This window comes from Monodelphis domestica, chromosome 8 (assembly GCF_027887165.1).
Source record: "Monodelphis domestica isolate mMonDom1 chromosome 8, mMonDom1.pri, whole genome shotgun sequence".
Taxonomy (NCBI): Eukaryota; Metazoa; Chordata; class Mammalia; order Didelphimorphia; family Didelphidae; genus Monodelphis; species Monodelphis domestica.
The window spans coordinates 74,198,956-74,212,419 of record NC_077234.1 but is presented as its reverse complement, the minus strand read 5'-3'; positions in this window follow the sequence as shown (position 1 = coordinate 74,212,419).

The following is a 13,464-nucleotide window of genomic DNA, read 5'->3' as shown; positions in this document are numbered from 1 at the left end:
TGAAGGGAGAGGAGGACCTTGGAAGAGCAGAGTTCCTGGTTGTAGCTCCAGGAGAGAGGGGGTAAAGCTATGCTGATAGCCTCTGCAGAAACTGCAGGGGATAAAAACATTGAAAATGATAGAGTTGCTGGGGACCGTGTATTATAGAAATTAGAAAAATCAAGAAGCAAAGATCCCCAGAAAGCTCAGGAAATAACAATCACACACACATACACACACCTATACCTTGAGATATTTTTACACACTTAGGAAGAAGAGCCCAACACTAACATAATAGTTCACAATTTTAAAATGGGTTGCAGGGTTCAGACTGAGGATCGGGCATACAGATAGGAGGTCCTGGGTTCAAATCTGGTCTCCAACAATTCCCAGCTGTGTGACTGGGCAAGTCACCTAACTACCATTACCTGGTCCTTACCACTCACTCTTCTACTTTGAAACCAATATACAATACTGATTCCAAAATGGAAGATAAGAGGTTTTTATAAATAGGTTGATTAAAATTTTTTCTTAAATGGGTACACACACACAAAATATGTATCTGAGGCTAGATTTGAACCCAGGACTTCCTATCCCCAATCTTGGCTCTTTATACCCTGAGCCATCTACCTTCCCCCAGATATTTGGTGGGAGGGAGAAGGCAGAGACCAGAACTGAACAGGAAAATTGAACTACAAGAAGAAACATAAGACAAATATGAAAGACCAATTATAAAGTATGCAATAATATTCTCAAATGGGAAAATGATACATATAAGCCTTAAGAATAATATCATTAATTGGGTAATTTGAAAGAACATATATAGATAGGAGTTTTGAAGTTGAATCAAATATAATGGAATGCATCAAAAAATAAAATTGGATGGGAAAAGATAAAATGAAATAATTATCTAATATAAAAGAGACATGAATAAAAGATGTTACAGTAAAAGGCAGCAGGTCATGGAAGATTGATAATGCACCTTATTCTTATTAAAGGTGGTTAAAGGAAGAAATAATACATGCATATAAAAGATTAAACACTTTCTTAACTTATAAGGATATAGACAGGTGAGGCATAAAGATGAGAGGGCCTTTTAGAAGGGTATATAAATTAAGAAAAAAGAGGGCAAGGAAATAATATAAGGGGAGGAATATTAGAGGAGCACAGGGTGATAAGGGAAGCAACAATAGAGGACATTCATACTAAGAATTATAAAATTAATGTACCCAAGATTAGAAGGAAAGTAGATGATAGGGGGAGGAGATTTATAAGCAGTTCCTCAGATACAGGTCTTGTATCCGAATTATATAGAGAACTTTGTCAACTTTATAAGAATTCTCCAATAGATATGAACAGTTTTTGGATGAAGACATCAAAGATATATGAAAACTGATTGCTATAGATCCAACCCAACATATATCCCTAGAAAGACCTTACTAGTTTATTAGAGCTCTCCAGGCTTTATTCAAAACTCTTATATTGGATCCTATATTACAAAGACCACAACAACATTTATAGACTTTGTCTTTTTTCCAAAGCAAAGTGCCTGTCCTTTAACCAGAGGATGTGCATTTGTTTTCCCAAAAGGGAGAGAGATCATCTATATGTCTCAGTGGATAAAGAGTCAACTGAGATGGGAGATCTGACTTCAAATCTTTCCTCAGATACTTCCTACCTGTGTAATCCTGGGCAAGTCACTTAACCCTAATATTTTTCTATCCTGGAACTAATACTTAGTATTGATTCTAAGGCAGAAGGTACAGGTTTATTTTTTAAAAGGAGAAGAGAGAAACAGAGCATATGCACAAGTCCTACATATATATGTGTGTGTGTGTGTGTGTGTGTGTGTGTGTGTGTGTGTGTGTGTGTGTGTGTGTGTTTTCCTTTTTAAAGAGGCAATCTGCTTCAGGACAGTGGTATTCTATCACAATCATATTCCACAATTTGTTTAGCCATTCTTCAATTGAAGAACATCCCTACAATTTCCAGTTCTTTGCCACCACAAATAGTTTCTTTTCCTTTTTCCCTAATCACCTTAGGAAACAAATCTAATATGGTATTGCTAAGCCAAAGGGTATACATAGTCTTATAAATGTGGGCATAATTACAGATTGCTCTCCAAAATTGTTGGATTGATTCACAAGTTCAATCAATAGTGTATTATTGTCCTCGTTTTCCCACATTCCCTTCAACATTTGTCATTTTTCCCTTCAATCATTTTAGCCAAACTGATTGGTATGAAATGATAGCTCAAAGTTTTTTTGATTGGCATTTCTCCAATCAATAACAATTTAGGACATTTTTTGGTTTGGATGTACATAGTTTTGATTTCTTTATCCATTCTTTGATTTCTTTATTCATATCCTTTGACCATTTATCAGATAATAGCTCATATTCTTACAAATTTGAGAGTTCTCTATATATTTTAGATATGAGATTTTCTAATTTTCTACTTCCTTTCTAATTATGACAATGTTAGTTTTATTTCTATAAAGCCTTTTTAATTTAATGTAATCAAAACTATCCATACTACATCTCACAATACTATCTCTTGTTAGTTCATAGATTCTTCTCTTATCCACAGATAAGATAATGTTCTCTTTTCTAATTTGCACATATATCTCCCCTTTATATCTAGTTCACATATGTATTTGTGTCTTATTTTGGCAAATGGTGTATGATACTGGGATCTATACCTAGTTTCTGCTAGACTGATCTCCAGTTTTCCCAATAATTTTTACCAAATAGTAAATTCTTGTCCGAAAAGCTTAGATATTTACTTTTGTCAAACACAAGGCTATTATAATCATTTACCATAATTTCTTGTATGTCTGTTCTCTTCCACTGATTTTTCTATTTCTTAGCCAACATGATATAATTTTCTTAATTACTTCTTTATAATACAGTTTAAAATAAGGTACTACCAGATGTTCCTTAACATTTTTTCCTTTGATCTTCTTGACCAAAAGGTCTTCAAAATTAATTTTTATAATTTTTTCTACTTCAATAAAATATTTTTGTTCATTTAATTGGGATGGCATTGAATAAACAAACTAGTTTAGGTGGAATTGTCATTTTAATTCTCTTGGCTCATCCCACTCCTCAACAATTAATATTTTTCCAATTATTTAAATCTGACTTTGTATAAAAAGTGTTTTATAACTATTTTCACATATTTCATGGATATGTTTTGGCAGGTATACTCCTAGATGTGGTGCTGTTAGGGTCCAGTTGCAGACCACCCAAGGAGCACATGAAGACAATGCAATTCAAGCAAGGGAAAGCCTTTATTACTAGCACACTATCACTAGCATGCTAGGGGAAAGCTCAGCAAAGCAGTTCTGTCCTCCCAGAGTTGGGACCCTACATATAGGCCTCACAATATTACTTAACCTGGATGATTGTTTAAACCCTAGAGCACTTTATGGCTAGTTATTTTTCTGAAATGTGCAACAGTCCTGAAACACCCTACAGTCAGCTATTTGCTGAAATGTTTGACTGGGCAGCATAGCTGGAAGATGTGTTAATCAGATGGGTTGGAGGTCCTGTGCCCTTTTTCCTTTACTTCATTCCTCACTTTTTTCAGGGACCACCATGAGCAATCATCCTCATGGAAAAGGCCTCATCACGTGGGGAACCCTCTTCTGTAGCCATGGGTAGATATCGCCAGACTGAGCCAAGCAGTTAAGGATACAGCGCCCAAAGGTTAAGAGGAGGAGATGTACTATGAGGGGGCCAACAAATGTTGAGATCAAAGTAGTGAGCCAGGAGGATGTCTGAAAAACTTGCTGGTACCATGCTTGAGATTCAGACAGAGGCAGGTCGCAGGAACTTAGGCTCTTCTGAAGTTCTGCCAGGGACTCTCGTACCATTCCAATATGGTCTATGTAGAAGAAACACTCCTCCCAAAGGGCAGCACAGAGACCACCCTGCTAGAGGAATAGAAGGTCTAGCCCTCTCCAATTAATACCTTTGAGTCTATGGAGTCTTTAGTTACACAGGAGGTCAAAACTGAGGATGCGCACAGCCATTGGGCGCCTTTGGGTGGTAGAAAGTATTTACTGTTGCTAGGAGTCATGAGGATATAAGGGAGCAAATGAATTTCCCTGAGAATAGTCAGCCTGAGTTTCTTGGAGTACAATGTCCATGTCATCTCCCCTCCTTCCCTAATATGTAAGGGAAAAGGGAAGGTGGTCTCAGTCTTCTGTAACTTCTTTACAGCTGAGAATGGGCATAGAGTATTCCCTGCCTATGTTAGGAGAGAGAGATATTGATTGTAGGCCATGTCCAGAGCATCAGACTGGGATGGTTGCAGAGGTTATGGTGGCATCTGGCATCTGGGTGACTCCCAGGAGTGCTTTTACCCTAGAAACAACTAGAGAGATGACAGGGTTACAAATGCATGGTCCACATATCCCACGGGGGAGTAGACAAAATTGGAGTGATTGCTAATCTCCTTAAATCCTCAGGTCTTGAATATACCTCAGAGGCACTGAGACCTTGGGCTAGAGGCCTGGGGTTCTCTCCACTTTGGGGGTGCTTCATACAGACCCAACAGTTAGAGGGACCCACTTTGGCTACTGCTTCCCCAAGCTGAATCAGAGAATTATATGTCCAGCTGGCTGGGTATGCATGATTTAAAACATAAAAGACCCAAAATTTAAGGAAAGAAATAGTTATGGTCAGGTAGTTGAGAGCTAAAGTAAAAGGGGTTAAGATAGCAGGGAAGGAAAAGACTGTGGGCACAGGGTCTTAGGGACATGTCATCAGTGAATGTCTGGGTCCTAGGTAGCTGGGAATCTACTTGGAGATGTGAAGGGTGTGTCCAGTGACTGCTTCCCCTGATGGGAAACCAGGACTGGGGGGATAGAAACAAGGAAAATTAGTACAATAGCAATTGGCATTACACATTTGCATTTGGGTATCTTAGCCAACAGACTTCTTCAGAAATCATCTTCTTTTTTTTTACTCTTTTTTTAATAAACATTATTTTATTTGGTCATTTCCAAACATTATTCATTGGAAACAAAAATCATTTTCTTTTCCTCCCCTCCCCCTCCCACCACCTCTCCCATAGCTGACGCATGATTCCACTGGGTATCACATGTGTTCTTGACTCGAACCCATTTCCGTGTTGTTGGTATTTGCATTGGAGTGTTCATTTAGAGTCTCTCCTCAGCAGAAATCATCTTCTGACAGGAATAGATCCCTTTAGGAAATCGGATTCCTGAGCTGTTTGCAGAGTTGGTATGTGATGTCTCTGTTAAAGAATATCCTTTTGCAAAGTACACATTAACTATAACATCTATAACCACTGGAGTAACAACATTTTACAGATGTATTCCTTTATCTCAGATTCTGGGGGAAATTCAAAAAAAGCTTTGAGCTATACTTCCAAGCACAAGATCCAAACTTCAACTGTGGTAAAATTAAGGTTGCGAATACAAGCCATTTATGAATAAACTTCACCTACTTCTCAAAGTATGTTCCCTAACAGTTTAAGAATGTTCAATTATTAACCTAATAGGTTGTTTGGGGAAATGGAAACTTTAATTTTTCAATTTTTATTATGTGCTGATTATGGGGATGTCACAAAGGAAGAAGGCCCAGAAGGGAAAACATCTCCTCATGTCACAAAGGACACAGTGAGTGGCTTCGTGTACCAAGCAAGGCTGTCACTGCCATTATTGTTTCACTCAAGGATTAGCAGCCTAGATGGTCAGGAAAGTCCAGTCCAAGGTGAGCTTTGGGCTGCCTTCTCTAACCATCCTAGGACTTTCTCTCTCCTTAGAGCACTTTGTCGCCATTGGATCCCAGAAGCCTTCTTTTTCCTTAAAGGACAAATCTCACCCATTACAGCTCAGAGAAATTCTGCTTATCAGCAGTCCAGAAACAAATCTCCATACCCTCAAACAAGCTTTTTTGACCATTTGCCGTCTCTAAGAATTCCTTAAAGCCTATGAGTCTACATAGCAATTATTCTTGCATATTTTGGCAATAATTAATTTATCACAATTTAGTCATAAAACCTGAACAGGAATGTTGAACTCATTAGCTCTACAGTAAACACAAATCAGAGCCAGATCAAATCCTGACCTTAGGCCATCTGAAGGAACTAAGACAAGATCAGTCAGGAATCTGTCTAAGGAATTTTCAGAGAAATTTCAGAATTATTTCTGATTTTACAAAACTACATACATCAATTCTAGAAATTATCCCTGTTAAAGATCCAATTATGAGAACAGAACATATATCTGTTCTCTTTCACCTTCTCTCTGTTTTCCTTCAAACCCCTCTGCTTAAAAAGCAGAACACAACTTCCATTATTCCTTTACAAACCCACATAGTAAAGCTTTATGGACTTTAGATCAAAGTCCCTTTCTTCCAAATTCAAATCCAACATAACATCCCACATTCTCTGACTAACTTAAGTCAAACAAACATACTGGTGGTATCACTTCAATTGCTAATCGGTAACCCAAACAAATTCTGATTTAAAGGATTACATCATTGAAACACTATCTTTAGCATAGTGCTCATCCATTATAAATTTCAGTTCATAGTACAAATTGGTAAACTGAGGTAACCACTGAGTATTGAACAAAATCTGTGGCACAGGTTTACAATGAGCTTTTGTTTGTATCTAAACAATACTTAAAATACATATTTTAGCAGCAACTCCCATAACAATTGTAAAATTCTGAGCAAGCATTTTTCACATATATGTCATTTTCAACATCTTCCCCACTCTTTGGCTACTATGTGCCACAAATATCTTTATACAGATCAAAAAAATGTAATCAAAATATCAACCAACAAATCCCCAAAACTTGTGTGAGGTAACTTATCAATTACATATCACTCAACTCATTTTATCACTCTGGACATGGAATGTTTGCATTAATATCCCACAGTTTCAGGCAAGCATCTTGGTCAGACAGGGCTGACAATGTTTACTTGCTGGAGGACCTTAATACCTCCAAAATGTACAATTAAATTATATTCATCTTTAAGTTCTATCACAAAGTGATTGTCAACCTTTTGAGGTCCCCATTTCAGTTTTTAAGTGTCAGTGTGGAACAATTATAAGAACTTCTTTCTCCTTCCTGTGAGCAAGGAAGGGGTTAATAGCTTCTGAACAATTTATCCTAAGGCTGCTTGGTTTGATTTAGATTTCATTACTTAGCAACCTTGTCCCATCCTTCTTTAATCAGTGAGATTACTATAATTTAAAAGTTTGAATATATTAAACACCTTTTCATAATACTTTACTCTCAGTGGATTTCAGTTTGAAATCCACAACTTCCAAATAACTCTGATTAAATCCTTTAGCAATGTTTCAGTGTAACCAAACTGAAGTGCAAAGCATTTACCTGTACTCCTCTCAAACCTGAGTTTTCTTTTAGCTCAAAACATGGCTGCATTCCTAATTAAAGTCCATCAACATTATTCCAATTTATAATTTGTTATATCTATTTCATACTAGAATTCATAGTATCAGTTAGAATCTCTATTCATTACTCTTATTGAAGTGGAGCACTTCATAAAATGAACCCAGATACCCCAAATTTCAATTGTTAACTTATATAGATAGGTTACAAGATATAAAGTTATTTCGTTTCACATACAGGTTCTTATTTGGCAATCAAGCAAACCTTATCACAGACATCGTTATGTGAGGTCAGTGATGAGTGGACAATCCTTAGGTTTGTCCTCGGGGGTTGGTTACTTTTACATGTACTTAATCACTTCTCCCTAGTTAGCTACATGTTACCTGGCATTCCAGCCTGACCTCTATGATATTCCTGAAATTCCTTTTGTTTCCCGACCCTCCTAATTCTTATCCTTTGGCTAATTATAATCCATTCTGTCACCTGCCTAACTTGCTTGACCTCCTGGCGGGAAGGGGACTGGGTTTGTTTGCTGAGAAGAATGTAAGAAGGAATAGATCTGCTTTATCTACTTCAATTTAATTGTCTTCACTTATTGGGACGACATTATTTCTTCTGGCTTCTCTTCTTTACCGTTATTATAAGTAGAGGAAAGGAACTATACTGTATTTAATCCTCATGACAAGCCCTCTTGATTTCAGGGCTGGTTAAATTTGTCTTGTTAAGGACATACAGTTTGCATATCATAAGCCCTTAACCTTTTTAGGTGGAACAAATATAGTACAAATGCACACATAATTTATATCTGAATACATTTTTATCTCTAGATCACAAATTCCTTTCTATGCATTTTGCACATGTTTAAAACAATTCATATAACCTTAGTCAAAGAAAATACTGTTTAGTTCAGTACTGGTATTATTAAATCCTATGCACAGATTAACCACTTTGAAAACTTCTTGTGTTACATGATTTCTAGTTCTTACAGCACATACATTAAAATGAAACTGATTTGAAAGATTTCCCATTTTAAATCCTAGAATAAGTTCTTCTCAACAACATAACAGTTTCTTCTGGATGACTTTTACATCTATAAGGTAGCCAGTACAATTTCTGTCCTCATAGAATAAAACATTTCTTCTCTGTGTCAGGCTGGCTATCAATCACATTTGGACAATTCTCAAAAGTTCCCTGAAAACATTATGCCTTGCAAGATCTAACAAAACAAACCTCTAACAATGAGGTTTGTTGTTGTTGTTGTTGTTGTTGTTGTTTTGTGCTTAATAAAATCTGGCAACATTTCACATTTAACTGACAAACAATAACCACAATACATTACATTTGTACCATATCAAAATCATTAGCAATCCTCCCAAGTTGAGAATTAATTTTAAATGAAAATTGCTAACTGTGGAGTAAAAAAAATCTCCCTTTTCTGCTCAGAATTTCTCTTTCACTCCTTTGAGGGCCCATCTAAGGGAAGAAAGAGGGAAATATCATTAAACAGGTATTTGCTTTTGTCCTCTGTTGAGGATTTTTGACAGTGGAAAGTTCAAGCTTGCAACTCCCCCCCGCTTTTTTTTACATAGAGACAAGACTGTGACAAAGACAAAGATAAACAGTAACATACAAAGCTGTGATAAGCATGCTTTGAGAGAAAAAAATAGGTGTTTATAGGATCCAATTTTAAGAAAAAATATTTGCAGGGAAAAAATTCATTAAAACAGTTTCAGCATACTTGGGGAAGCTGTGATGAGCTGAGCCATCCAATTGGCTGAGCTGACTTTCTTGTTCCCTAGCTCTCTCTGATCTAATCTTATCAAAAACTGACTCTTTTTGACTGAGATTTCTTAACAAAATGCTCTTGGAGTATCTGACCAATTGGATTGGAGGTGGGCTGTTTCCTGAGGCTCGCTGGTTTTTTCAAGGAAGGACCTTTTAAATCCCCTCCTATTCAGACTCTCTCTCTTGCTTAGGAGCTTGCTTCCAGAGCAGGCACAGCCCTTTCCCCATAACTTACCCCATTGAGATGCAGGTGGGGGAAGTGGAGGAACAGCCACTACATTCCCCACCTTACCTTCATTCCCAATTTATGGGCATGGGTTTTGAAGTCCAGATAATGACTCAGGTCCAAGTCCAGGGGGACTGACTGCCCCTGGCCCATGACTGAGATGGAGGAAAGGATCAAGGGCAAAAAAGAAGATGAAGAGAACAAGACAGAGAAGTGTTAGGCAGAGTGCCAAACAGAGGATTTTTCTGTGGCTCAATAACAAAGAGAACAAGACAGACAAAGAGACAAAAAGACAAATGAAGAATTCTCTTTCAACTCCCCCCTTTTACTTGTCCTGTGCCTGTAGTGCACAGTGCCTATTCACTTAATCTGTGCCCTAGTGCCTCCACTATGGGACTTACCTTGTCGGGGACTCAAACCCCAGTCTCAGGGACTTGAACCCTGGACCACCAGAGACTTGAACTCTGGTACCCCCTCTACAATGGCGGGGCAGAGGTACTCAAACCCCCTCATGTTCCAGATGAGATTTCAAGGCACCAGACAATTATCCCCACCTGTCTCACCGCAATCACTTCCCACCTTTCCCAACCTGATTCCTCTTCAAAAAAAGGAAATGCGGATACTCTGTGGTCCACACTCAGAAACAAGTGAGGATTAGGACTTTTCCCTGGGGGCTTGGCATAGGACAACCCCTACAATCCGGGGGTATGGGATCTCTTGTCCACTAAACCTTATGTCCAACCAGAGTCTAAATGCCCCTATACATACATTCATACAACTGTAAAGATTAAAATTTAGGAATATGGGGAGACTGAGGCAGGTAGAAATTAGTTTCTCTCTGCAAGGAGTATTATATTTTTAGAGGTTTATTGAAAGTTAAAGATTAAAGAAAATACAGAATAAGAAAAAACACGTGCCTAGGCCAGAAGCCTAGGCCAGATAACCTCACATCACAGAAGAGATGCATCTGATCCAAAACGGAAGTCCAAAAGAGAGACCCAAAAACCTTTGCCACCAGCTTAAATACTTCCTCCATCTTGGCATACCTCAGAATTCCTGTGAGATTACAAAGCATTTTGGGGAAGTGGAGCAAAGGCTTGTGGGGATTGTAGTCCTGAATCGATTCTATTTTTTACACAACCATTCACACTTCCCCAGTCTCACCTCTCGAGAATTGCCACAGGACCTGGAAAAAGAGCTTCCCTTGTCATGGTGGTCCTCAGGGGGTCACACGGATGAGCCCCCAAATGTTAGTATCCGAGTTGCAGACCACCCAAGGAGCACATGAAGACAACGCAATTCAAGCAAGGGAAAGCCTTTATTACTAGCACACTATCACTAGCATGCTAGGGGAAAGCTCAGCAAAGCAGTTCCGTCCTCCCAGAGTTGGGACCCTACATATATACCTCACCATATTACTTAACCTGGATGATTGTTTAAACCCTAGAGCACTTTATGGCTAGTTATTTTTCTGAAATGTTGCAACAGTCCTGAAACACCCTACAGTCAGCTATTTGCTGAAATGTTTGACTGGGCAGCATAGCTGGAGGATGTGTTTATCAGATGGGTTGGAGGTCCTGTACCCTTTTTCCTTTACTTCAGTGCTACTGCTCTTCATGTGAACTCCTTTGTACTATATTTTTATAATAGTGCTTACTCTGGCTCCCCACCATGAAAAGTCAAGCTTATCACATTTCTCCTTTCTTTCAGCGATTCTCTGATACCCTTAAGAGAGTCTGGAGGGCATGAACTGCATAGTATCTTCAGGTCCTTATGTATACTGGTGAGCCAATCCTGAAATGAATAGATATCATTGTCTTCCAATGAATCAGAAGGTGGAATGAAAAAAATTAATACTGAATTTCATTAATTTTAGTAGTCAGAAATAACCTACTTCCAGGCTGGATATACTCTCAGTCCTTTCCCTGCCTCCCCCAGGCTATTAAACTGGGTTGGAATCTTTTGTCTTTTGTTAAGATCTCAAGAGGATTAAAAGGATTAAAGCCTTGGTGAACTTCCAACCATTTTGAAAAGTAAGTTGGTGCAGACTTGTAGCAGGGAGAAAAGGTATACTGATATGATGCTTCTATGGTCAAAGATCTACCTCCCTTGTGATGAAGTAATGATGGAGGAGTTCAGGTCTCTAAATCCACCTCTTTTGAAATATCTATCAATGGAATATGTGAGGGGAGGTCCAAAGGTCAAATTGTCAAGCCACTAAGAAAGAGGACACAACTCTTTATAAACTAGAGGGAAGACAGTCTCATTTTCCTGGAAGAAGGCTGGGGAAAAGGATCCATTCTTTGTCAATGGGAATTTCATGCCCCCTTTAATAAATAATGTTATTGTTGGGAGGGAGGGAATGGAGAGATGGAGTTGGAGGGAGTCTACTGTCTGCCAAAGGCTCAAGCTACCATCTATTATATTTCTTTAACTGGAGATCCTGTATTGAGTCCTAAGCTCCCCTGTTTAACTATTTAACAGTCAGATCAATTTTCACATAGGAATATTTACTTTAAAAGTATGGCAAAAACATGGTTAATATGGAAATGTGTTTTGCACTGCTGCAAATATATCTATATCAATTACTTACTTTCTAAAGGAGAAAGAGAGTAGGAGCAAGGGAGGGAATTTGGAACTCAAAAAAAAATTTAATGAATGTTTAAAATTATACATGTAATTGAGAAATTATAATAATATTAAGTCTATCAAGAACAAACACATAAATATTCTTCCCAGTCATGAAGTACATAATTCCACCTATGTCATTTTAATCTCTGAGAAAGGAGGGGAACTAGGTTCACAGAGTAATTCATTTGGATACAGCTTAGTTCCACCAAGTTCCAAATCTAAAGTCCTCCTGAGTTTGATTCTAGATACCCTAGAATAGATTCTAGAAACCCTAGGTTTCTTGGGACTTCCCTGCAGAGATCACAGTCATATCCAACCTAGAATTCTAGATTCCAGGGAGATCATGGTTCAGTCTCATAGATCTAGGGACTCTGTTCCATGTACCTAGAACTGAAGAGGACAAACAAGATGAACTCCAGTCCCATTTCTTTGAGCAATGGAATGTAAGGGGAAAGAAAGAGTGGACTTTTCCTCCTCCCATTTTAGTTAATGGTGCTTATGCTGAAATTAAAGAAGCAGCCTACTCCTGAATGATACCAGATAGAAAGAGGGTGGCCAGGCCTTCTTCAGGTAGACAATGAAGCAGCAAGTACTAGCTACAGAGCCTTTGGAAGTAGTCAGCCTGAGTTGGGGAACAGCATTGTATGCAAAGAAGGTGTCCTACCTTTAGAGAACTGACAAATTGATGGAAGGAAGTATGAGAAAAATCTTTGGAGGCATGGATGATGTGCTCATCGAATATTCAGATGACAGAACTAGGAGGGATAGCTAGCATCCTAGATGACCAAGTCAGGATCCAAGAGAATGGGCTGAATCTAATATGATATGATTCATTTTTCTTCCAGATTATGCTTATACAACTTTAAATAATCATTTTCTGATATTTTGTGATTCATGTTCTCCTATTGTGAATCTTAAAAATTCTCAGACTCTACCTTAGAACATTTGGTTAAAGCCATTCCCCATTTCAAACAATGGAGGTACTTAGTCAGGAATGTATGTGAGAACTTTAAATTACTCCACCCATACTTAGGCATACTTTAGAGGAAGATAAAGTTGTAAACTCCTTACTGAACAATTGAAAAAGTACTTAACCCATACTTATAGTGAGGCCAAGCCCTTAAGCTAGGTCTATCTTTAGATCTAATACAAAGGGGTTCTAAATACCCATGAAGATTGAATTAATCAGTCAACTTGCAAAGGACAAGATTAGTCTACTCAGGTGTGAATTACTCAAAATTTTTTAGTCTACTCAGGTGTGAATTAAAAATGGTCAGTCCTTTGGAAAATGTCTACTGTGATTGGTAGACGTAGAAATTTAGGGGAGGTGACATAGGAGAAAATTCTCTTTAAAAGGAACTCAGAAGGCCTCTGAAAGTTAATTCAGCTTTGGTAGCTGAGTTGGAGCTTGGACTAGTTGGAGTAGCTGGGTCTCTCTGAACACTAGAG